The following is a 25,375-nucleotide window of genomic DNA, read 5'->3' on the forward strand; positions in this document are numbered from 1 at the left end:
AACACATCCTCAGTTATGCTATAACCACCAAGTGTGATCTTGAAAATGTTTGAACTGTACATGTCATGTGAGACAGAAAGTGTGGCCTGCACTAGAAAATCATGCGCCAGTCTTGCTGTCAGAACAGACGTATCGACAATGTAGAGATTTTAGAAAATATTTCCTCGAGTCTGTCCCTTCGTCGACCATTTTTAAGGTTATGTAAGAAAATTAAATAAGGAATTAATTTTAGCCTATTTTTTTTTTTATATAAGAAATGAATTTTTGTTTCTCTCTCTCCTCCTGAACGAACCTCTCTCCGCAATAAAACTTTTGAAACGCAAAAAGTTTACATTGTCCCGTGCATAGATTTTATTCACCTAACTTAAACAGCCGATCAACAGCAACTAGACGATGTAAATATATAGATCAATGGCCATGCATATGGAAAAGCGATGATCAATGAAAACCAAACTGAGCACATATGTAAAAAAATACTTTCATTAACTGATTAGTGTTTCTTAATCGCTCACTGGAAACACCCCCACAAATGCACAGAGTACGCGTTTGTGTGAAAAGACTATATATTTTCATTCATTGAATGTTTTATGTTGTTGCAATGTTGCAAAAATATCACGACTGTCTTGCATGCTAATAATTTCTAAATTCAAAACAAGTAAATGACGTTTTAAACATTTTATTTTGAACAGTCTGTTGAAAATTTGGAAAGAATTATCCGTAGTTCTAAAAGACAGTTTCTACCATATTTAATGGAATATTCTTAAACTATATATGTACTATATATGTATACGAAGAAAAATACATATTACACTTAGATATTGTTTTTATATTCATTTTATTAGGTTGAGAAGAAAGTTGGGATTTTTTAATTTTGATTTCAATTGATGTATTTTCAAGTAAGTTTTCGTTATAATACCTTTACTCTATATATCATTTTAAAGGGCGTTTTTCGCTCTATCTAATCGTTTAAATTACAATCGTTTTGAAACAATTATGTCTTCTTTTCAGAACGTTAAATACAAGATGGAAAAAAGCAAATTCCCACAATTTTCTAATTTCTATTCAAGCTACGCTGAAAAGTTGCTGAAATAGCTCGCAATATTAATGAAGAACCACTACTGAACGCACATCACAATGGGGATAGTACAAATTTTGTGGCGGTGACGAGAGTCTTGAAGATGATGAGCGTAGTGGTTGGCAATCGGATGTTGACAAAGATCAATTAAGAGCCTTAGTTGAAGCCAATCCACGCACAACTGTTCCAGAACTTGCTTCTGAATTAGACGTAAGGTATGCGACGATTTTTAACCACTTGAGAGAGATTGAAAAAACAAAAATCTTGAAAAATAGGTACCTCACGAATTTAACGACATTCAAAAGAAATGCTGTTATGGAGTGCCATCTTCCCTTCTTTTTCGCAACAAGAACGACCTGTTTCTCGACCGGGTTGTGATTTGCGATAAAAGGTGGGTTCGTTATTACAAAACCGGCGACGCTCAGCTCAGTGGTTAGGCACTAACGAAGCTCCCCGACACTTCCCGAAGCCATAGTTGCATCAAAAGAAGGTCATGCTAACTGTTTCGTCGTTTGCAACCGGTCTCATCCATTACAGTTTTTCTTTTTATGCAGGCGAAACAATTACGGTGATCAAGTACTGTCAACAAATGGATAAAATGCATCAGAAACTTCGATAACAGCACCCAATATTAGTCAACAGAAAAGCCCTAACTCTCCTTCACGATAATGCCTAACTGCACTTTGCTAATCCGATCTGATCCTGCAGAAGTTGAACGGATATGGCAACTAAACTCTGCCTCATCCGCCATACTCTTCAGACCTCTCACCTACCAATTACCAGTTTTTTCAAGCATTTCGACAACTTTCTGCGTGAAAAATGCTAAAAAAACTTAAGCAATATAAAAAATGCCTTCAGCAACTTTATCGCCACCAAAACGCAAGATTGTTACGTTACTAACATAAATACATTCGATTTTTGTTGACAAAGGTGTATTGATTCTGATGGTGCTTATTTCGATCAGTAAATTTTTGTTTGAGGCAATATATGTTCATCTGAATTTTAAAGTTAAAAATCGCAAGAACTTTCTTGCCAACCTGATACATACAAAGGGTGTGGAAAGTAACTCAATGTTATTAATTGCTTGTAAATATTGCTGAAATAGAATTCTTGCAATAAATAAGTGCGATAAGAAAATATATATCATAGGGTTTATTTATATTGGCATCGTCATTCGTCATCAACTTCGGAAGATATCTGGCAACTGCATTAACTGAATTCATAAGAACCCCCCCATTTTTTATTAATGAATAAAAATAACCTGAAATAGGTTGATATGCCGTAAAACAAAAACTAATAAATAAGCATTTATCAATGCAAACCAAAAACACACGTGAAGATACGTGTTTATGAGATAATTAAATTAACAGTTGCACACACCAATTATTTCCCCCATTTTAGAAAACTCGTTCATGGAGTGTGATAGCATTTTTTTCTGAACCAGCTGTCGTTTTGAGTGTGTGGTATGTGAAGACTTTTCTATGTATTCATCATATTTTAATTATTTTTTTAATTTTTTTTATTTTTTTTTTTTACACAGTGGTCACCACTTATCAAGGCCCGGAAGCCACTCAGGGATAAGGGTTATTGCAAGTACATTACGTTAGTGTGGAGATTTGATGAAGTATTTACTTAAGGGGGCGGTAAAGTAAAGTTTACTTAAGGGGGCGGTAAAGTAAAGCATAACAAAAACAAACAAAAATCAGTTACTTGAGAAATCAGTTAATGCGGTTTTCAAGTATATAGAAAAGCTTTATGACGAATGCGCGCACTTACACTGAACTAGCAAGGAAATCCGACGTTGTCCGTAATTGAATGATTATCAACGAATGTTTCACACTTTCATTTTTTTTTTCTTGTCATCGAAATCGGTGAAATCTTCCATTTTTCAATCAAATCGATTGATTACCTGCTTTAGTTTGGGACACATCGCGGCGCACTGTGAATGAAGCTTTACATGGCTTCCCGCAGTAACTTAGTCCATAATACATTGTAGTCTACATGGCACAGTAGAGAACCTACTGCTGATTTTATAAAATTATTTTTTTATCTATAATAGTTTGAATTAAAATGTAAAATGCAAAAATGATGCTTCAATCGTGCTTTCCACAGAAATATTCATTTCGAACGCACCCCTGTCATGTCAAAGAACCTGCTGTTGATTTTATATGTCGAGACTTTCGGCTTTTTATCGTAATATAAATTCTCAAATGCGCTTGTGATGTTAGGCTGTGTAAGGTGTTAACTTTGGTTAAAATCGCTTGTTCCTTCTGTCATCCGATTGATTCGATTATCGGTTATCGATACTCATCAAGACATCTCGATACAAAACCTATCTAAGAACACTGCCAGATACATAAAGTATATTAGTGTTAAATTTCATAAAAATCGGCCTAGCCGTTTTTAAATCCATAGGGAACGAATTCACACATTTGCACGCAGACATACACACACACACACACACACACACAAATTTTCTTTTATATAACAGTAGAGATTCTGATACTACACACTTTCATATTGATTTCGTATGACCAATTACCAGAACACACTACCCTGCAACGAACAGCTGAACTAAACTCTAATGTGTGTGATTTTTTTAGATTAATATTCAAAATCTTTTAACACAAAAAAACGTAGATTTTTGTCTAATAAAAAATCTTTTAGAAAATTTAAACCAATTTTATTAAGATAAGCGAATACAACTGGCTAAAAATTAAACCCTAGTCTTTTATTCTTCCACATCAAACACTTAACAATATTCTTTTAGAACCATTGGTGTATGTTTTCCTTCTTTTTCTTTCAAATTTGATTTTTGCCTTCTGTATTCTTTTCAGAATGTATTTTGAGTCCTTTCGTTGTTATAAAATATCTTACTGCACAGAATGCTTAAATTGGACTTCAATACATGCTCAATAGTTCTACTCAGACCTAAAAATGTAAGGGGAAATGTATTTTCAATTTTCTGGAAAAAATATAACTTATACTAAGTATATACTAATTTAGTTTTTCATTGCATAATATTTGTTAATAATAAGGGATTACATTCCACATGCTTTGTATATTAATAAATAGTTTTTGTTAATCTTTCCACTAGATGTATATGAGCTTGTAGCAATATTAGATACGTATGTACAAAAAATAAATTTAATATCGGGAATTTCCAACATGAGCTTCAATTCAGTAAAGCAATATAATATTCTGTTAGAATAAAACGTGGAACTAGAGCTATCTATAAAGGAAGAGACGTCATGGAAGGAAGTCTGACATGATGCGTAGCGGAGAAGAGAGAAAAGTCTTTCTCTATGTCAGGTGAGCTGATTAGGTTTGGTCGGCTGTTTTGAAACGTCGTTTTTAGCCTCTCCCTCTCCGCGGAGATCAGGCGATGGAGAGCTTACATGTAAAACTATATGCTGTAAGACAATGAACAAGTATATGAACCATTGAGTAAAGATGTTGTTGGGCATTTTTTATACTATATATTATTACAACTAGCTGATGCGAAAGGAAGACAAAAACGTCAGCTAATACATTACCACTGCGATTTCAAACAGCGACCATCAACAGAAAATACGACGTTTTACTATGTTATATTGATAATTTCAAAATTGAGAATTATAGAAATCTCTCTCTATATATATATAAAACCCAATGTCTATCTGTATATGTACGTGATATTTTTGTGTCCCCTATAGAAATAAAAGTTTAAATATATACATAAAATCTAAAACTGTATTCCTAAGTAAAATTTACTGGCGAGAAAAATGGGAGTGTTCCTGAATCTAAGTGTCCCCATAAAGAGGGTTATGAAGACATAACCCACTTAAAACTTCAAATATATCCTACTTTTATGAAATTTAAATCATATGCATGAAACTTTCTGAGAAAAATAGTGGAAGTGGTCCTGAATCTTTAAGCGCTTTCCTATGAGGGCCGAACTTCAATTATATATTTGGATGAAATTTATAGTATATGTATAAATTTCTATGGGAAAGATAATGTTAGCGGTCCAGAATCTCTATGTTATTCTCTATGTAACGAATATTTACTTGCTTCTAACTCTAAGTAATCCATGTAGGCAGAAACCCTTAAATCTTTAAATACGTATATATCGTTTAATGTAATTTAAACCATAATAAAACAGAAAGGTTTTTTTTTTAAAACTTTTCCGCCTTTTCTGAAAATATTAAGGTGTTAAACGGAGGATGGATACAATAAAATAAAGTAATATGGTGTTATAAGCATATTAAAAAAACAAGTGCATAGTAGTGATCCTCATTCCATCTCGAGCAACGTCGAGTTTTCCTGCTAGTTTATCATTAAAAAAAAAAACAAGTGAAGCATGCATGGTCTCCCGTAAGTGCATAAAAAATGACCAAGTTCAGCATTCTCCCCACTATTTAGTCCAAAAAGTCCCCAGATGACGTCAAATCCTGGTGAAAATGAACAAACGGTGCAGTTTTAGACTTTAACATATGTAAATTTGAGTTCTGCATCATGCAAAAAAAAAAAAAAGAAATGACTAAATCCATCATTTACCCCCGCCATTTAGCCCCCAAAGTCCCAAAGGCTTTGACATATTTAAATTTGAGTTCAGCACCATGCAAAACTGCTAATAAATAGACATATACAGAAAATTTGGGGCAAATATAGTAAAATAGTTCCCAAATTAACAAGACTTATCGCGAAGTATAGGCAAACAACATTATATAGAAATCAGTTAATTACAACTTTTCAAAAAGTTTTATAAAAATCCAAGGCATCAATTTTTTTAATAAGCGCAAAAGTGTCAATTTTAGCCATTTTAACCCGAAAGGCACCCCTATGGGGACAACCGGAGTTTTCTCGGAAAATCCGTTATGTAATTTTTTTTACTCGTATCATGTTTAATGTTTGTGCAAAATTTCAAAAAATTACAAGGCGTAGTTATTGAGAGAAGTATAGACAGGCGAACGGACAAACGGACAAGGGTGTATTTACAGGTCCACCCTCCTTTTATCGGGGAACCGATAAATAGTATTAGATTAGTGCAAAAATAATGTCATGTTTTGGCGTTCAACTTCAAAAGATCATAACTCTTTTCATAATAAACTTTATTAATCGAAATAAGAACCATTAGAATCGACAAATTTTTGCCAGCGAGAAACAAGCTTATTTATCCCATCAGCATAGAAATCCGGAGTTCTGGAAGAGATGAAGTCATTGAAGGAAGATTCGGTATCATCTCGGCTTTCAAAATATTTTTCGCGCAGGAAGTTTTCGAGATGCTTGAAAAAGTGATAATCGCTGGGCGAGATATCTAGTGAATATGGCAGATGAGGCAGAGTCTTGTAGCCCAATTCGTTCAGTTTCTGCAGGGTCAGTTGAGCAACATGCGGGCAAGCGTTGTCTCGGAGGAGAATCGGTCCCTTCATATTGACAATCTTGGGCACATACATTGGAGCTTCTGGTGCGTTTCGTCAATTTGTCGGCAGTACTTCTCCGCCGTTTTACCTGGATTCAAGACCGGCCGCAGACCATGACACAGTCACCATAAAAAATTTTTGTGCAATTTAGGCTTCGGGAAGTGTTGTGGAGCTTCTCTGCCATGCAACTCCTGTGCCGAACGTCGCCGGTTGTCAAAAGGATCCACTTCTTACCACACGTCACAATCCGCTTGAGAAATGGGGCGTTTTTGTTGCACAGAAGGAAAGTAGAAGACACCTTAAGACGACGAATTGTTTTTTTATTATTATTATCGTTCAATTCATGTGGCATCCATTTATCCAACTTTTTTTACTTCCCTGTTTGCTTTAAATGGCGAATGACTGTTGGGTGGTCGACCTCGAGTTCAACAGCAACTTTTTTTGTGATGATCGGTTTCAATTAAGGCTTTCAAATGTTTGTTATCAACAGCAGTCGGCCGGCCGCGACTGTCTTCATCTTCGAGGATCTCGTCACCATTGTAAAATTTCTTGAACCACTGTTGTGCCCTATGTTTGTGGGCGGTTCCTGGGCCAAACGCATCATTAATATCACGAGCTGTCTCGGTAGCTTTTCGGCCTAGTTTGAACTGAAATAAGAAAATCGTGCAGATTTGAATTTTGTCCATACTGTCGAAAAGCCTGCAAAAAAAGGGGAATGAAGAGATTGAGAACAGTAACGAATAATACAATTCAGTAGAGGGGAAAAGGTGCTTCAAAATGATATATAACATGGATATATATATATATATATATATATATATATATATATATATATATATATCAATGAATTAATTCAGAAATTTATATATATAAAAGGCAAAATGTGTGTTTATGTCTCGCAAAAAGGTAAAATGTGTGTTTGCATGTCTCGCAAAAACTTTCGACACAGGAGACGGATTTTCACAAGATCAGTATCATTTTGAAGCTCAAAAGTTCAGACGACAAATATCGAAAAATTGGCTAAAGACATTAATTCCTTCACCTTCAACGGGACACTTTCTACAGGGAATGGTACCAAAACATCGTTCCTCCATGACAAGATAGCCATATACGCATGCGCAAAAAACAGTCTTTCTTGAATTAGTTTAAATGTTTTTTAAAAAAAACGACCCAATCTCGCTGACGCGCTCTTAGCTCAGTGGGTTAAGGAGCGTTGTCAATATCTTAAGGTTGCAAGTTCAAACAGTGATGTAAGATTTTTTGTTTTTCGATTTTTAAAGTTTTAATATTAAATCAGGGGTTTTTTAATAACGTTCGCTGTTTTTTTTTTGTTTATTTTTTGTTTCGTTTTTTAAAGAAGTTTAACATCGTTCGCTTGCACGTTTTTTTTTTTATTCTGTCATGTTCGCTGTTTTTTTTTCCGATTTTTTAAAGAAGTTTAACATCGTTTTTTTTATTTTATAATATTTAAACAGGGTTATTATTTCGCTTTTTCTTTATTTCCCATTTTGGTTTGATTTAACCCCTCTTCCCCAAACACACACACCTCCAAACATCCGGGCTATACCGTGGCCTTCGTTATAAAGATGGCCGGCCAGCTGAAAAAATGACGTCATCGCCGAGGTCCCAACAAGCAAGATATGTGGAACTCTTAGACTGTCAATAATGAACAGTAATTTTTACAGACAGCGTTACAAAACTTCAAAATTGGATTGAAATAAAGAAAGAACACGATGATTTATACTGAAACTCATCTAATATTAATAATAAAAAAATAATAAAAAAATAATAAAACACAAGTTGTTTGTTTAAGTATTATAAGCAATTGAATATTTCGTTGTATTATAGATTTTAAAGATTAGAATGTGTTCTTTAATTACTTATAAATTACATTTTTCAAAAGTGAAGGAACACGATTTGATTTGTAGTAAACTTGATGTTTATTTAATATAATTAAATGAAAATTATGCATGTAAGATTATGAATATTTGAAGCAGAACACAAGCAAAACATTTGAAATATTAAAATTAAACTATTTTTTTAATCAAATGAACAATATTTTTTTAAATCAAAATGAATTTTTTTTAATCAAAAGGAATATTTTTTAATCAAAGTGAACAATATTTTTTTTTAAATCAAAATGAATATTTTTTAATCAAAATGAACAATATTTTTTTAAATCAAAATGAATAATTTTAATCAAAATAATCCACAATATTTTTAAATGCAAATGAACCACAATATTTTTTCAAAATCAAAAAAAATATTTTTAATAAATTCATAAAATATTGCACAGTAAAAAAATAATTAACCTAAAGAAAAAATCATGTTTCTTATTTAAGATTATTTCACCACATAACAAAAATAACATGCAAAATCATTTTTTTAACACGGTAAGTTCGGGAAAAGGTGTTATAAATAATAAACTAGACAAAATACTATTAAAAAACCACCGAATATATATCAAGTTATGTCACGGTAACTTATATTGAGCAAATTTCTAAGAGTATTTTGTCTAGTTTATTATTTATTACACCTTTTTCCGAACTTACCGTGTTAAAGAGAGAGTCGGCCGCCATTTTAAATTTTCCAATACATCGGTAAACACTGTATGTTTTTCGAGCTGAATAAATATGTTACATTGAATAAAAACACAAAAAATATATCCAGTTAGGTAGAAAAGTAACTTATCTTGCCTTTGATAACATTTATTTGTTATATATTTGTTTTTTGACAACTTTTTCGAATCTATGTGTACAGTAATACAAACCCGGAAAATTCAAGATGGCGTCTGACTCCCTCTTTAACACGGTAAGTTTGGGAAAAGGTGTTATAAATAAAAAACTGGTTAAAATACTGTTAAAACTCGCTCAATATATGTTACCGTGACATAGCTTGATATATATTTTTTCTAGTTTTTTTTATTTATAACACCTTGTTTTTCGAGCTGAATAAACATGTTACATTGAATAAAAACACGAAAAATATATCTAGTTTGGTAGAAAAGTAACTTACCTTGCCTTTGGTAACATTTATTTGTCATATATTTGTTTTTTGACAACTTTTTCGAATCTATGTGTACAGTAATACAAACCCGAAATAAACGCGCGTTTTTTTTGTTTTTTTTTACTTTTAAGTTTCATATATATATATATATATATATATATATATATATATATATATATATATATATATATATATATATATATAAGTATTTTTAAATTTTATCTTTCTTGCTTTAAAAAAAAGTTTTAAAATGTTATCAGCCGGCATAATTTATTTTTAAATATTGAAAATTTCAGGAAAATTAAGTTATGCTAAATTTTTAAAACATGTGTCAACAGCTTAAAAAAATCGTCTCTTCAAAAGAGTCGATGTTGTCTCGCATTTTCATTAGTTTTGTATGCTGTAAAATTTTTTTTTTTAATATTAGCAATTTATTTGAAGCTTCTTCTTTTGAATGGTAAAAAACTTAGGATGATAATATTGAATTAAATTATAGTTACATAGTGTTAAATACAGGGGGGAGCACGTTAAAACTTACTTTGCTGAATGGAGATATCCACGAGTCACTACCGGTGTTTACCGGTGTCAAGAAGCAACTAATGGACTACCCGTGATGACGTCAGCAGATTAAATTATTTTTGCCCACCGGCCATCTTGTCTTTTAAGACGGTCTTGGCTATACCGGGTACCCCTGCTAATCATATATAAAAGTAACATATGTGGGAAAACGGTATTGTTTTTGCACCAACCTAATAATATGGCGTTCATAGCTTGAATCAATATACACTGGTTTTCATTCATTCCGGGCAATACCTGGTTGATTTCTGGTAAATATAATGGCCGGTGTTTCATTTTCATTAATAAGTCACCATTTATCAATCACAAAAACAACTAGAGGATAAAGGTTAATGAAATGGGTTGATTGTAGTTGAGTGATGAAAAACATTATGAGACGATTGAAAAAGAATAATTGAATAAACAAACATTCGATTACTCATGCGGACAGTTTCAGAAAAGTGTTTGTTGATATTGAAAACGACCATGTTGTAGACTATAGGGAAGCAGTTGAGTGGAAATATGTTCCACAGATGGACAGTTATAAGAAAGAAAAGAACAGAAAGTTATTTGCAATGATGGTAAGAAGTAGAGTCTTTGTCGTGAGTGCCTTATAAACAGGGACCAGAGATTGAAGTAGTTTTATATGGTGGTCTTTTGGAAATATTATTCCTAGTTTTGAACCCAGCGATAGACACAAAGTCATATTATAGTAAGGATTATCTTGTTTAGACGTATGCATCAGGTATAATTTAAACACAATATAATAAACAATTTACATCATTTTGATTCCTCGGATTATTATTCTCATCCTGGGTGTTATTTTCACAACGTTTTCGACGATGTAATCTTCAACCTTCTTCATGTGTATATTGTCGAACTCGGGAATCTTTCTGTCGAACTTGGGAATCTTTCTGTCAAACGCGAGAATCTGCACATAATTTTGAACGGAACTCTTATTTAATCCACGGGGTAGTATGCTCGCGTTCCATCAGCCCTGACTGGTTAGCGTTCCTACGTAATTCGCAATTATATTTTTAGTATCGCTTGCACTAAGTATTCAACCTTTAACCTCCAGAAGAGTGTAACTTTACAACTGAATTTTATCCAAACTCATGGCGTAGTGGATAAAGTGATTGATGGATATAATAAAGGGTTCCGTTCGAAATTCTGTGCACATTCCCGAGTTCGACAGAAAGATTCCCGAGTTCAACAATATACGCCTGAAGAATGTTGGAAGCTACATCGACTAAAACGTTCTGAAAATAACATGCAATATGAGAACAGTAGCCCGAAGAATCGAAATTATACGAATAAACTATCCTGATCTCAAAAATTCAGAAACTAAATGAACAATTGTCACAAAATAAATAAATAAATAAAATTTATGCATCCATTTTTTCTCACGCCATTAATCTTTTCTCTGCATTGTTGGCAGAAATTAGCTTGCCATATTTAGTACTCTATACATATAACCTTACGATCGTGTTGACATCGTAACTCGTAATTTATAATCTAGATGTTCAGTCCCGTTGCAGGGGGCACTCGATTGACCAGCGATCAGCCTCCACAGAACGCGTCCAAGTGTCAAAAAAAAAAAAAAAAAAAGAAAGAAGAAAAAAGTGTTTTCCGGTTCCAGATCTCTACACTTTTTAGTCACTACGAAACGGAAAAAGGCGGGAAAGCTTAGTAGATCAGCAGGCTGATCAGATTTCGATTAATCAGGATAACAATACAATTAGATTCGTCCCTCCACAATGATTTAGATTAAAATGTATTTATTCAGAGAAGAGGTTATGAGGTAAGCTGATATGCCTATTTCAGGAATAATGGGCTTTTCCAGAAACTATAAATATAGTTATTAGTGATGGGATGATTCTAATATTTTTTCCGATTTCGATACAATTACAGATTCTCTTCTAAATTCTTGATTCCGATACAGTTAGCAATTCCGATTCTTTTAAAACCTCTAAATATTTGGCTTAGAGTTGTTTTCGGTGTCTTTTTATTTCTTTTTCGGATGACTGTAAAACCTCAAGTAATATGTGCATATATTTTCGCAAATAGAAAAATACACCAGTAAGAGGGGAAATATATAGATTTTAGTTTTACTGATAGTATAAAATCAACAAATATTTATTATTTCATCATTAGTACCAGCTAATGGAAAATAAAGCTTTAAACAAAAACAATTAAAACAAAAACAATTAAAATAATAGTTTTTAGCATCGGAATACCCTCAAAAGTTCTTTTTTTTTTTAGATTCCTGATTCCGATTCAATTAATTGTCCCAAGACTCATAGTTATATCTAACACCTTACCTGCGATTTGTAACAGTTATGGCCTCAGAATCATGACATGTACTTGTTACAACCTTTTGTTTATGACCGACCTGCAAGTCTACAATTGAAGATATTTCATATAAAAAAATAAAACGGTATTTTTGGATAGCACATTTAATTTGGCCCATATCATTTCGACATGATTTTTTTGAATACCCCGAACCCCGGCAGCACTAGGGGTATCTCAACCAGGTGACAGTTCGTATCGATCCCGAGCATCCTCGCCGCTAAACGTTTCTTACGTTATCGACAACGCCGGCCCGTTGTGGAACAGGGAGAGACGGATGGTGTTTTTCACAATCTTCGCTGTAGCACGAATGGTGGAATGGACGCTGCGCCTGAGAGGGGACCAACTAATTGAATCTGTTGCTGATCAGCATCACAAGATCAGATGCGATAGAAAAAGATTACATTTCTCGGAGTTTGAAAGACGGTGGATAAGAGTAACAAGCTTGTGGGTGAGAAGAGGAGTCAAGTGTGTGTACGTGTTTCTCACCTAAGCATGGCGCACGCGGTTCAAGGTCTTATCGGACCCCAACCTTTTGGGTAAGTTTTTAGCTTCTAGACTCTTAGATAGTAGAGTGAATGAGCCTCCAAGAATTCCACTCTCCACTTTTATTTCTTTTCGTCCTTAGACTTTATCCCCAACGTGCACTCATCTTGGAAGAACTTCATCCACTCCCCAACTCCCCCCTCTTTCTTTTCTCCCACACTTAGATTTCACTCCCACTTAAAGATTGACCTGCTTATTTTCGGCAAACTGAAAAACAGACTGTGGTCTATTAATTAAAAAGGGTTGGGGGGGGCTTATTAACCAAGTTTTGTTATTTTTGTTTATTCACCATCCCCCTGCCAATGAAATATTATTTTGTAAATAATTCAATAAAACTTTTTCAAATTTAGGTTTATCTTAAGTACGACAGCCCCTAGAGTGAATGTGGCATTGTGGTAACTTAGAAATTCCTAGTTAAGAGTAGGATAGATAATTTTATGTATTTGAGACGAATGGTTAATCAAGAACCTCAATTATCCCCACACTTTTGAATGGCCTTGTCTCTAATTTGTTTATTATGTATTATCATATTTTGTGCAAATAAATATTTCAAAGTTGATCACTTACGTACGAGGATAAACCATCTACGTAAATATGAAATATTTTATATTTATTTTATTTGGAGATAAACCCTTCAAGATTAAAGGCTGAACAGGCCCACACCCACGAAGACATTCAAGCCACAGTTTTGTTGCTATCGGGCTTAGACATAATTCTCGTTAGTCCTATGGGATTTACTCTCTTAGGCTTTATCTTATCTCCGAGAAGGGGTTAATTTATTGCAAATAGCCTTGGACACTCATATCGGGAAATGTCAACGAGGCTGTTCAGGTATTTTCAGTGGGTCAGATTGCGCTTATCCTGGACATTAGTAGGTCAAAGTGCGCCTATCTTAGGCGCTGACTTCTCAAAACCAGACGACTTTGTGTCGAACCTCCTGACAAGTGGGTATATAACACATATACTATGCTTAATGTGAATTATTTTCAATTTTGAAGCAAAGAAAAACTAGTAGGTGTCTCTAGAAGAGTGAAGACATTCTTAAAATAAATAAAAATTTGAAAAAATCTTTGAAAGCAAATGCAGAAATTAAAATAAATATTGAAAGGTTTACTTCGATCTAGAATTTGATTCCTATAAGAATCGATCTGATTTATTAAAAAAAAACAAAAGACAAATAGCACGGGGCACCAGGCCGGTCGTAAATACCACTTAAATATATTTAAATTCATGCAGATTTCGTATTTATTATTACAGAGTCAATTTTCTATTAAATATTATATTGTATCTAACACATAGTAATGATTTCAAAAGTGAAAAAAAAATGACTTGGGTGCGATCAACTAGAATCGAAACCAAACATTTAGTACACTAACTGCGTCTGCTACCGATGTAGCCTTCGGGTGATTGGTAAGGAACATTTAATATTAAACGACTTGAAGAAGTAGAACTGAATTTGGGCAATGTGCAGAAACAAGTAAAAAATATATCTCTTAATTAAAATGAACAGTTTGCATTTCAATTTGCTGATAAATGTACGCGTTATTCTTCCATCCAAACAAAACTTTTACTCGTTATAAAACATCCTTTGTGTATGATTATTATTTCCTGTTAATTTCAGTGTAATTTGATCAGTAGTTTAAGAATTTATCAGTTAAATATTTACGTACAGACAGACTCACACATACATTTACTGTTTATTTATATAGATTACACATACAGACATATATACACACATGTGGACATATATATCCGGATAGGTTTGCCTTTTCGTTTCAAACTTACCTTTTCATATTTATTTTCTCTCTCTTTCTCTCACTCACTCTCTCTCTCTCTCTTTTACTCTCTCTCTCTCTCTCTCTCTCTGTATATATATTATATATGTATATATAAATGTATTATATATATATGTATTATGCATATATATATACATATATATACATATATATATTAATATATCCTCTGATTTCATACATTTTTCTCCGTTTTATAAACTCTTTGCACAAAAAGTTTTTTATTACATTTATGATTAGTTTTCATATAACCCTGTTTCTATTAATGCCAGTAGCAGCAAATTCATAGCTATAGCATTCATTTTGTAATATTTTTCCCCTGATTAGAAGAACGCATTTCTTTGAAACTCCGTGAATTAAGGAAATTTCAATGTACCTTTTTTTAGTATCCCGTCGAACAAAAATTAATGTAAAATATATTTTTACTGTCTTTCATTTTTAAATTGTGAGGGAAAATTTACTCGCACCAAAATATGTTTACTCGTCCGACTTTATGTCTTTGTTTCAGTAAATAATAGTAAATAATTTTACAACAATTCCAGAAATTACCGTGTGTATAATCTAATAAGAAAATATTTGTTTAACTCTTGTAAATCGACTATTTTATTACTACAAAAATTTCAGTAAGTATTCAACAAAACGTTAAGATACAACACCAGTTTCTTTATATAGCATCATTCATATTATTGTTCCATAGAAATAATAATCATTTCTTCAGATGCTGATACGTAGTATCAAAATGACAATTGAAATATAAATAATTCAAGACTGTGTTTATTGGTACCGTAAGAAAACGAAAATATCTAACTTTATAGACAAAGAAAACATAATGTAAAATCACACCCTTGAAATAAATTTATTTTAAAATGCAAAACAAATATTAGAGATTCATTTTTTCATTAAAACATTTCAATATGAAGTCTCTAATTGAAAAATATTCTGAAACACACAATCATCCCAGCAGCTCAAAAGAATCAGAAATAGTTACTGAATAAAACTCAAAGCGAAGATCATGATAAAAATGGACATTTATCATTATATAGCATTGAACACTTCAGTGAAATTTATATAGATTAACCTAGTAATTAAATAGCTTTGTTAATGAAACAATAAAGGTTTTTTTATACATTTATTCTTTATTTTTATTTTTTTACAAGGCAAGTAGAAATATTATATCATGCATAACATGTTACTAATAATCAGCCGTCTTGATATTTTTATGTGTTTACGATTTTATAATTCATGTCCAGATTTGTTTATATCCTGATACATTTCTATCGTCCCTGGAATAAATAATGTTTGTTTACGAAGAAACAACACTGAAGCAAAAACGGATTACTTGTTGTATGATTTAATTTTCGGTGCGTGCTTGACGGAACGATGCGTTTTTTCCTCTTTCAAATGTTCGTCTTTACTTTTGTAAGCATGAAGTGTATGTAATTGTAGCGTCGAAGAATTTTTTCCCAAATGAATTTCAAAATCTGAAGGCTAAATGAATGCGGCGTTTTCACTACACGCCAAATGTGTAAATTTGACCTCTTGTTGACCTTTAGCGTGACCACTCTTTTTTCAATATGATATTCCAACGGTCTCACAGCTAGAGATTAAAGAATGCACAAATGATGAGACATAGGTCATTCTAAGTCACCGCATATGTGAGAGTCGTAAAATAAATGAGTTTTCCCCGTTTCTTTATTTAAAGAAATTTCATCGACTGGCGGGTGAGTGATTTACGACTTTTAGTCGCCTCAAGAAAGTTTCAATCGACTGTGGCGACCGGTCGTGTAAAGTCTCAAAGGCTATATATATATATATATATATATATATGTGTGTGTGTGTGTGTGTGTGTGTGTGTGTGTGTGTGTGTACAAGGAAAAAAATAAAGAAAAAATAACGATGGCGAGAAGAACAAATAACGATGGCAAGTGTCCAAAAAAAATCTAAAAATGTAAACCTGAAAAAGAAACGGGGAAAGAAACAAAACGAAACGAAAGAAAATAAACCGGAAATTATGTAATGCATGTTTATGGAAGAAAAGGAAAAAATGGAAAGAATCCGTTTTTATTTATTTATCCTAGTGTGGAAATGTATGGAAGGTAATGGTAATATTACAACGTAAACGTAATCGTGGTACGTTTCCCCCAATAGGAAGCATTTAATTTTTTGTATGCAACTGCTAAACCCGAAATCGGTGTGCGTTCGTAGCAGTCCCTCGTGAACAATCAATCTGCGGTGTAAATGGGGCGCGGGGAAAGGGGGAGTTTAATAGAGAGAAAAGATTTTACAACTTCCATTGATTCTAACCGATTTTTGCAGTGAACTCTCACCAGAAAAAATATAGGAAGGTACGATTAGCGAGCAAGTGCAGAGGTAATAGGCCTATAGCACACCTCAGATGATGTGCTGCAGTTTGTGCATATTACATTTGAACGAAATTTCGTGATTTTTACTCCTATTAAGGTCAAACTCGGAGGGGAAAATGAGTTAATTTTATTTATATAGAGATATATAGCATGTATGCATGTATGTATTTAATATATTCAATATTCAATTATATTTTAAATAACATTTAAAAATTCCAGGGAGTAGGGTTCATATAAACCCGGTATACATGCGTTTGTAAAATCAAGTCTAATACAAGGCAATACACGATAGTTCAGACAAAACATCTTCTCGTCAGAGAGTATATATATATATATATATATATATATATATATATATATATATATATATATATATATAAGAATATTGAACTTCAGATCCAAATTTTATGGTAAATCCTGAAGTGTTAGTTTTTAGTAGCAGGTAAGTAAAAGATCCAATGCGTATTGTAATCCTACCAAGACACAAGGTAACAATTAGAAGTAGGCATTATTCCTTGGTTCCCCGTTGGTTAGATGAGATATTCGGTAAATATTTGATTATATCAATCCGGTGCAGATGTTTTTTAATAAACATATATTTTTTTAAATTGTTATTTAATATATAAGTTTCATAATCCACTCTAAGTGTAAAATCAATTTGTGAATACAAAACAAAATTATCCGGAGACAGACAAAACAAAATGAAATAAACTAAAAGAAAAGAATTGCTTAACAAAGCTAAGCAAAAATAGACATTAAAAAAATTTAGAATCAGCTTTAGTGATTAAAATTATATTTATGAATCATATTTATAAATCAGCACAAGTGAAAATGATTTAAACTTACTATGACTAAACGGTATCCAATTGAATCCTCATTCCAAAATTTCGGAAAGAAAAGGTGGTAGTGGGAGAGGATGAAGAAAAAGAAGAAAAGAAAAAGAAAAAGGAAAAAGAAAAAAGGGCATATAGAAACCACGGAGGAAGAAAAAAAAGAAAAAGGGAACAAAAAAAGAGAGAGATATCAACGAAACTTATGAAGGTTCAGACAGGCTTTTCACAGGATTCAAAATATAAGTCCATTTATTTATTTTTATTTATTTATTATTTATTGCATTACATTATTCTGAAGTATATATATATATATATATATATATATATATATATATATATATATATATATATATGAAAGTGAAAGTGTCTGTCTGTGTGTGTATCTGTGTATCTGTGTGTCTGTGTGTGTACATTTCCCTACGCAATAACTCTGTCAATTTTTTGCCTACAGACTCGGAATTTGATATACAAGGTACTGAGATTTGGGAAAATCGATGTGATCGGTTTTCGGCCAGAAATATGGCGATTAATGGGTTAAAGTTCAACGATTTGACCTTTGAGAACTCTACCAAACTCCTCCGAGAATTTGGGGTCTAAACACTTGAAATTTTAGATATAGGTTCCTTGGACATGGATCTAACTAATAATTGGATTTGAGCCCAAAACAATAAATTTTAAGGGGACATAATAGGGGTCAAAGTTTAAAAAATTGACCGCTTTTTTCTTTTTGCTCAATATACACCACCTCCAAATACCGGGGCAACGCCGGGCACCCATGCTAGTATATATATATATATATATATATATATATATATATATATATATAAAGTTAGTTTTTTCTCGGTCTGACATTGATATTAAGCCTACTTTTTCTATTTAAAAATTATTAAAACAAACTTAATATACTCAGTCATGGATATACAAGCTACTAAATGAAGGTTAACTAATTTGCATATTCGTTTGAAAAATAAACGTTCATTAATTAATTATTCATATTTATGGTTTCTGTAAGGTCATTAGTTACATGTAACTATTACGTTTATATATGTTTATGCCTATTTCTGCATCGTACATAATTGCGTAGAATTTAGAATAAAAACGTTCCGGCACATTGACATGTTGATATGTATGTATGTATGTATGTATGTATCTATCTCTCTCTCTCTATCTCTCTCTCTCTTTCTCTCTCTCTCTCTCTCTATATATATATATATATATATATATATATATATATATATATATAGTCGGTGTATGTGCAAAATGTCTCTTTCAAACTCCTCTCTGAATATTTGGTCTATGGATTTGAAATTAATATAGAGTGGTTGTAGATATCAGGGACACTTTCGGCTTAGTTTTATCCTGTAGAAATAGCTGCTAATGGGTCAAAATTAACAAAGAAGTTGACCTCGGGTTAAGTAAGTCAACTTACTTCTGAGCAGGCGTATATATATACATTATTAGCTTAAAGTCGCTTAATTTTTAGCCTTTTTCATCCATCTAGCAATAGGTCGAACGATAGCGACAGAGGCTGGAGCGCGAAATAACCAATAAGGCTAAATAGCAGAAGTAGTGTACCGATTTTGTGTTTCCATACCTAAATTGACAGACCTGTCGGTGTGTTTGAAAGTTAGAGTCTGGTTATATGCACAATTACCGATTTTTTTACACCGATTACCTATGCTACAGTTTTAACGTAAATTTAATTACATCGGGACACAATTATTTGTTATATACGTGTGTTATAACAATTTTGAATTCTGTGGAGTATTTTATTCAATTTTATTTTCCAGACTGATTCTCAAGATTGCACACACGCTAACGTTGTTGTTGTTTTTTTTTGTACATTAGTTCCATCTCAGCATTTTTCTTTTGATTGATGACTTTTAGAGGTTTTCGGCTATGCTGAATTAAGTGGAAACAAGTACTTATAGAGATATAAAGACATGTATCATGTACTGTAATTCACTGGCCGTCAGGGTTGTACACACGCGCGATAAACAAATCTACTTCTCTCCTATCGACACTGCCACCCCCACATCTAATTTTTTTTAGCATTTGCGGGTGGGTATGCTGACAGCGGTTATCACAGTTAAATTTGGAGGAATTATTTTTCCATCCCCTCCTCGAAAAGGGTGTTGTCTACTCAGAAAGTCGTTCTTTACATGAAGATGTTAGGGGTGTCTATTCCGAACGCCGTTCTTAAAATGGGGAGGTCGGTGATGTCTATTCCGAAAGCTATTCTTAACATGGGGATGCTTGGGATGTCTATTCCAAATGCCGTTTTTTACATGACAATGCTCAAGGATGTGAAGTGAAAAATGTTGTAATTGTTTTGTTTTACACGTTAAAAAAAGACGACAAAAACTGAAATTTAATTTAATAATATTAGCAGAAGAGTTGAAAAAAGAGGAAGACTTGAACAACAAACGGAAACAGATAGGACTACTATCACTGATTTCGATCACTCTAAACAGTTCATATACAGTGAGAATCCCTAACTTCTAAAACTTCTGTTTTTACTTCCCAGTGTTATTCTAATGGACCATTTTTAGTAATTTTATTAATTCATACTGATTTACATATTCCCTTTATTGCTTTTTTAAAATTCAAACGTTACCTGCATGTTATCGCCTCAGACCAGCACTTATCGCTAGTGAAAGCCAGATTACTTCATTTCAGCCACGGCCGCCGTTGTCCACAAATGTTCAGGAACGGCAGTGGCCACCAACGACAACCGCAGTTTCCATTTTTACGAGGAGTGGGGCAGGCTTCCACCGGGCAACGCCGGTTAACGGGTCCTGCTAGTATATATATAATGCCAACAGCAAATCAAAGAAAAATATGAGACGATCTGCTATATGACTTAATCCACCATATAGCAAGCATATTTTCATCAACATTCCAAAAATTTATAATATTAGTGATAGGAACTTACCTAGAGATATATTAAATTAGGTAAAATGTTTGATAAAAATACTATTAAACTATCGTTCTTCACTACCAAAACGTAGCTGTATCTATAATTGGATATGACACTAAAATACAAAAGGCATGCCGCTTACAAGTTGAACATGAACCAATTAATACCAATAGTATAACCGAAAATAGTTTTAATTGTAGAAATAAGAATAATGTCCAGTAAATAGCAACTATCGAACTAAAAATGTAGTATATGCATATGAAGTAATTAAAACAAAAATTATGTTGAATCTGCCAGCGCTACGTTGAAGAAAAGGTACAGAAACTACGTGGTGTTTCAAAATTGACCCAAATGTAGAACTCTATAAACCTCTGACCTCTTTAGCTATGTTAGGAATGTTTGTGTTGAACTCGGGAATATCGAACAGAACCTATCACGGGGATCTCGTTCTGTCAATCATAACTGGATAGAGATCCCAAGTAATTCGCAATTGTATTTTTCGGTCGCCCACACTGGGAATTGAACCTTCAACTTGCACCCTAGCCACTGCGCCACGGATTCTTGTTCGACAGAAACATTCTCGAGTTCGACAAAATATACCTGAAGAAGGTCGGAGGTTACATCGATCGAAACGTTGTGAAAATAACACTCAAGATAAGAACAGAGGTGGGAAGAATACAAACAATAAAAAGTAACCAATTGTTATCTCGAGATTTCAGAAACTTAATTTCATCGTTATAATTTCATTAAAAATTACTTTGATTCAGATGGCTTCAATTATATTATCACAAAAAATTAAACATCAACAAGGGGAGAAGTCATTTAAATTGAAGAATTTTGTTATGTATAGCTACTGTATTATATAGATTAATTACATATCCAACTGGTATTTTGATATAGTTATTTATGATTGTTATTGCTAGCCATGGTGACATCGATTCAAACGATCTACGCATCTTGGCTATCATAATTATAACGATTTGATAAATTAACTCTGCCTTCAACCCGTTTACCAACAGCTGGTATCTTAGTTTTCTTCAATGCCACTTTCGACAACTTCCGATGAAAAGTTTTCATCTTGTTATTGCGTTTTAACAGTGTTCTAAACAATGATTTGAGGGAAGGGCACAAGTGACGAAAAAGATGTCGATGTTGATAATAGGAGCAGGGTTAAAAAAAATACCTCCTAATTTTTAATTCCGCCCGAATGGATCAGAAAATTGCATTGTTATAATGACCGAACTTATGCAGTCATGACCTGAAAGTTTCATCTCTATTGCAGATATTGACGGTGTGAGACTCTAAGAAAGCAACCACTGTCACGGATGTGCGTCAGAAGCAGAGACGTGTCACTGAATTCCTGACGAAAGTGCATTGAGAATGGTGATGACTATGTCGAAACATAAATTCTAGAGCACAGAATGTCGCACGTTTTAATGGTACCGCTTCATGGATTTCAATAGAAAAATGTGATCATGTAAAGTAGTATGATTAAGCTTGAACATGGAAAAGTAAAGGACTAGTTGTTGAAACTGGAAAAGAAAAGGAAAGATATTCTAGTAAAAAATATAATAAATTTATAACTGAAAATATTGCAGCATGAAGAATTGGTTGGTTATATAATATTATAAATTAAATTAAAACAATCTTACTGCTGCAATATTTAAGTTATAAATTTATTATATTTTTTACTGGAATATCTTGTCCTTTTCTTTTCCAGTTTTAACAACTAGTCTTTTGCTTTTCTATATTTAAGCTTAACCATATTACTTTTCATGCTCGCGTTTTTCTATTGTAATATATATATATATATATATATATATATATATATATATATATATATATATATATATATATATATATATGCATAAAACTACAGTAATATTGCTTCGAAAAAGATTGATGCTTTGATGGAAATGGATATTAAATATATTTACAATACTCTGTGATATAAAAAATGCATTAAATAAATGTTTATAGTGGAAATATTATATCTGACAGTCTGATGTTGGACACATTTCAATGATGTAGGATAGTAGCATTTTATTTTACAAATAAAATTTAAACAGACGTGTTCAGAACGTTGTATCACAGACAAGAAGTCTTAATTATATTTCTCGCAAAACTCTCACGAGAAAATTGCTTTTTTATATTTTAATACTGGCTTTTGCTTATTTTCTAAATTTTGTTTGTAAATTTTGTAGCAATCGTGGCGAGGTGGGACGATATTATAAAACATATTGTATTGAGATGTGGGAAGACATCGTTCTTATAACATCCGTTATAAACGTATAAATTGTATGTATTTTTGTTTAGTCAGAGGATATGCTATTTATAAAGTTTATAAAAAGAAATGATAATTTATTTTCTGTTCAATTCTTTCTCAATGTACTATGGAGGTAGGGAGGGAGGAAGGGAGAGAGAAAGAGAGAGAGATGAGGCGTGGCGAGGTGTTGTAGGTGACACAAAATGGCAACTGGTCGTCTCGGTGTTCGTCTTCTCTCGAACTGACTTTTTTCCTTGGCTGACATTTGTTTTTATTTACAAAAACTTTAGATAGGAATTTCATTTTTCCATGCCGTATTCCACTGGCCATTATTAAATTCGTCCAAGGACAAGTTTCAATATAACTGTCTTCAAAAGTTGCCAATTAAAGAATGTTGATTTCAAAATTTCTACCCACTTCTTGCAATTGTTATGACTTTTGATGACATTTGTTGGTTTGAAGATTTCCACAATATTTACGTGTGTGCATCCAGCTCCATATGCGTGTGTGCACAACCAGCAACAATTCCGGCGTTGCCCAGAACACTGTTAAACAGTAGTATTAATAGTAGATGTATAACATCATCAGCGCTTTTTTTTTTTTTTTTTTGCTAGGAGACAAAAATGGAAGCACTAATTTGCATTTACGCTGTAGAGTGTTTTTGTTTTATTCTTGAAGTATTTCCCCCTTGTAGTTTGATTTATCGTTGAAAACTCTAAAATCACAAAAGGAACTTTTATGAATAATTTGATTTTATGCTTTAGTTACCTTTCACACTCTTCCAAGTATCTAGTTGAGTCAATCCCGAAAACAAGCCCCCACTGGTTAACCCACAAATTCGCTCTGATGTATTGTCTTTTGTTATCTATTCAATTGTTTTCGTTTCGCATCTATTTAAGTGTCTGTTTCTCTGTATGCTTAACTAGTTTCGAAGTCAGTTTAGTTTATGTTCCAAATTTTATAATATTGGGTTTGCCTTCCATCAACACGTTCTTCTCCAAATTATAAAACTTGATCTAACATACTTTTCGTCACAATTAATATTAGCACTACCAACTCTCCACTTGAAAAGACAATCTCATTGCATATACGCTAGTATTAGTATGTTACCATTCTACGACACACCAAGTATCTCAGGGATGATTCCTGCCAAAAAAAATTGGCGCGTTTTTCAAGTAGTTGTGGTCATTGTGAGTTACCCACAGACAAACAGCAAACAAACGTATAAAATGCTCAATAATCTAACATATAGTGTTAGTTTCTGAGATTTAATAGAATATCATTTATGCTAACAAAATTTGATTTTAGGTAGCCAATTTTTATGTTTGTTTAATTTTTGTTATTTCCACTCTAATAATCTACTTTGCTACAGTTTATTAAAAAAAAGTACGTTTTGTAGACAATTGTTAGAATGGCGAAACCGTCGATTATGAACGAAAACTTACATTCAATTCGATGTATAATTCATATTTTATTGTCGAATATAAAAAGCTCTTAAATCCATAATTGACATAAAAGTTAATTGCAACATTCTCTGTTATCGATCTGCTAAGTGATAAGTTGATAGCGTATATTTTGTAAGTTGAATACAGTCAGTGGCACTAGATTACTGAGCACAGATTAGTATAGTGTACTGCATATGAACTGCACTAAAAATATACTCAACTAATTTGATCTTAGAAGAAAAGAAGCTGCCAGAAGCGAAGTAGACTATTGTAGTGCTAATAATATGGTACAATAATAAAAATAAAAATGCAAACTGGCTATTCAAAAGTTTGATATTTTACCTTAAATGTTGTTTAAGTCCAACGTTGTCTTTCCTGAAGTACTGTATAGACTTTATTTAAGAATATTACTAGGTATATTGATACCATAGTACCTTTAACGTACACACGTACATAGAAGTGTAAGCCATGTTTAGTTTCAGAACAGTTTCTGATGGTTCGTTGTTCTACACAAGTCCTGGGAGGTGACTAGTTCGCAGTAAACAGTTCTCGAGTTGAAATCCACAGAGCAAAAGTTTCGTCCTGTGTTGACAGGAAGAAAACATATGCGAAATTGCTACAGAAAGGTTTGATATTTATGGAGCAATTCTGGTTTCTGATTATTTGGTAGCAGAACGTGAATTAATTCGATTCGTCAGTTCCTAGCAGCATCGTTTATAAATAGAATCTCCCGTCTGTGCGGAATCATACTCCATTATACTGCTGTATGATGGGATGTGTCTCCTAGCGGCTTCAGCTGCAGGAAGACAGGGTAATAGT

The 25,375-nt window shown here is 32.8% G+C and overlaps 1 protein-coding gene across 1 annotated transcript in view; it reads left to right on the forward strand.

The window, feature by feature from the left end:
• LOC145284576 (uncharacterized) overlaps window positions 1-25,375 on the forward strand; it is a 103,129-nt gene that overhangs the window by 13,229 nt on the left and 64,525 nt on the right. The window lies entirely within an intron of this gene.

This window comes from Euprymna scolopes, chromosome 9, assembly GCF_053919585.1.
Source record: "Euprymna scolopes isolate OS-2025 chromosome 9, ASM5391958v1, whole genome shotgun sequence".
NCBI classification, from domain to species: domain Eukaryota; kingdom Metazoa; phylum Mollusca; class Cephalopoda; order Sepiida; family Sepiolidae; genus Euprymna; species Euprymna scolopes.